Below are 3,091 nucleotides of genomic sequence, written 5' to 3'. Positions count from 1 at the left end.
AGCCGCTGGTGGAGCTCATCAGCACACCTCGCCTGTCTTGTGTTTGTCCCATTCACTGCCACATCATCACGTTGTGTAAGATTATACTTTTAAATCTCTCGGATTAAACATGCAACTCACAAATAGCACATTTATATGCTAATGCAACAGCTATGATCTGCGGAGAGATGAGGTTTAACCTCCAAAACATCTTCCAAACTCCTCTGCCTGCCACAAAGCTACAGATGCATTTTGAGGATGTGCTGAAGGAACCCCCCCAGTCTGACCAAGCAAAGCTAAAACCTACTGTACAAACAACTGCAGCGCAGCAGAGCTGCTACACAAGTACTACAGCGGTACTCGGAGTACATGGTCTTAAAGGACAGTCGTACTGCAGCAGCAGCAGACAAGACTTCAAAGTTAGAGCCTTGTGTCAGCGTCATAACGAAGCACAGCCTCAAAGTTTAAACTGCACCTGGACGTGAAATAACTGAAATTAAAATTAGTGATAATTCTGCAGCTTTAAAAGCAGCATTAGTGCGTTGCAGTCAACTAAACGAGCTGCTCTAACTCTGTCACATAAACACGTCAGAACAAAGACAAGTAATTACAGCACGCAGCACCTGCCCAACAAACAGAATTAGCTGCTTGTTGGTGAAAATACTCGAGCTTGAATTGAGCTTGAAGCTGATTATCAGAAGGTGAACTAGAGAAATTGTATTTCCTGTGAAAACAGTGTGAATGTTTATTGAAGAACTTGCTGAAAAACAGCTGAAATTAGCTAAAAACATGCGGAAATGTAGCTGCAATGAAAGAACAAGCCTAAATTAGCAGATGAAAGTAGAACACCCATTTGCTGAATTAGGTTTAAATAAGCAGAAATTAGCACAAAAATTAGGAAATAAGCTAAAAAAGCAAAAATTAGTAACAAAAAAACATCTAAAAAGCAGCCAAAAAGGCAGAAAGAAGCTTAACCAACAAGGAGGAAGTGTAAAGAGCTGAAATGAGCTAAGACAATGTGGAATTAGCTGAAAAAGCTAAATAAAAAATTAAAAAAAAAAAAACCAGCTCAGTAGTATCGGAAATAGCAGAAAAAGCTGAAACTAGCCGAAAGGAGCATAACAAGTTGAAATTAGCAGAAAGAAGTTAATTAGGGTCAAAGTTGCAGGAATTACCAAGAAAAACTTTAATTTATCTGAAAACAGTTGAAATTAGCTAAAGAAATCATAAAAGAAAGGTAAATGCAAATGTAGAACAAGCTGAAATTAGCATAAGAAAGCAGAACTAACATGTTTTCCCAATTAGGTTGAAAGAAGCAAAAATGAGCAAACAGTAGAAATTATCTGAAAAAAGTTGAAATTAGCAAAAAAACAAACAACTGAAAATTAGTTTAAAATGCACAAAGAAGCTGAAATTACCCGAAGGAAGTGGAGAGAGAACATCTGTGCTGAATTAGGTTGAAAAAAGTTTCAACGACTGCAAAGAATGTGGAATTAGCTGAAAAAGCTTAAACTAGCATAAAACAGCTATATAGTGGCTGAAATAGCAGAAAAAGCTGAAACTTACAGAAACAAGCTGAAAGGATCATAACAAGCTGAAATTAACAGGAAGAATTTACAAGAAGCACAAAAATGTTGTAGTTATCAGAAATCATCTGAAAGGAGACAAAACAGCTGAAAAAGCAGCTGAAATTTTTAAAAATTTGCACAAGGAAGCTGAAAGAAGCTGAACCAAGACAAAATGTGAAAGGAGCAGTAAAAGGTTGTAAACAGATCCGAAGATCTGAAGAATGTAAAATGAGCTCAATTTGTTTTCTATGAGGAAAAAATGGCAGAAAAGGCTAAATATTTCAAAAAGATAAAATTGCACCAATACCAAAAGTCATAGGATTGTCCTGAAAGAGCTGAACATTTTGATTATAATTTGTTGAAATAGCTTGAAAACTGCGGAACGAGAATATCGCCAAAAAATGTACGGAAGAAAAATGTATCACAGTCGAGTGAATGCTTCACAAACATTCACGCAATAAACATGAATGAACATCATCATGAAACGATGCATCTTCTTTTACTCCGATTTTTAGTTTGACCCGATACACTTGGAGTTTGGTGAGGATTTGGGACCGTTTCCAGAGTCAATAATAATGTGCAACATATTGCACAATTGAATTTAGTTTCTTTATTCTGTTAGGGACCACGGCCAACTCATGGTGATGTTTAGCACCTTTGAAATCTTTTTGTATCTTTCCCCTGACTTGTACTTTTCAATAATCCTTTCTCGGAGTTTAATTAGAACAATCACTTTAGAAGGGCTGAATATTTATGTAATCACTTATTCTGCTTTTCATATTTTTATTTATTTAGCATTACTCTGTAGAAAATTGATTTGACTTTGAATAGGAGTTTTTACCTTTTGCAAAAAGTCTACTTTACATTGACTGTGACTGACTCACAATAGCAACAAAAGAGGATAAATACTTCACGTAGGCACTGAACGTATCAACCTCCACAAATGAGAAGCGTATTTCAAACCTCGGAGCACTTTGGTGAACACAACCAGAAATCACTGCATTATAGTCTGCACATTCAAGGTAACAAGTTAAATTGCCAGGCAGACAGAATATTTCATCAAATCATGATGACTCACTGGTTGCGTATTCAGTTTTTGAAAAAGTCCAATTGCCTTCCAATTTCACTCAAGTAGGCAGTCTCATATTTTGCTGAATTTCCCCCTCCGCCCAAGAGGCAAGGACTGCTGAATTGGCACATGTGAAGAGGAATCCTCTGCTATATTGTGTGCACATATAAACGAGAGGCTACCATGGAGTACTGAAGCCTGAGCTGAATGTCCAGCATCTGAAACTACAACTTACTGAGGCTTTAATGGCAGTAAAATCTGCAGCAACTAAAATCTGCACTGAATGCAACAGTAACAACTCATTCACTCTGCAGGTCAAAGTAGGACTGGGTGATATATTGAGTAAAAAAAATACTGATATATTTTCATAAGATGAGACAATATCATTTACAGTAGTCCCTCGTTTATTGCGTGGTTACGTTCCGGACCACCCCGCAATAAGTGAAAATCTACTAAGTAGCGATGTTATATATAT

General features: G+C 36.8%; 1 protein-coding gene across 1 annotated transcript in view; it reads right to left on the bottom strand.

Moving 5' to 3' along the window:
• pigk (phosphatidylinositol glycan anchor biosynthesis, class K) overlaps positions 1-3,091 on the bottom strand; it is a 38,565-nt gene that overhangs the window by 468 nt on the left and 35,006 nt on the right. The gene's annotated exons all lie outside the window — the stretch shown is intronic.

The sequence above is a fragment of the Nematolebias whitei genome, chromosome 9 (genome assembly GCF_014905685.2).
Source record: "Nematolebias whitei isolate Nwh7 chromosome 9, NemWhi1, whole genome shotgun sequence".
Lineage (NCBI taxonomy): Eukaryota > Metazoa > Chordata > Actinopteri > Cyprinodontiformes > Rivulidae > Nematolebias > Nematolebias whitei.
The sequence above is the reverse complement of the archived record's forward strand: the minus strand, read 5'-3'. Positions and strand labels throughout refer to the sequence as shown.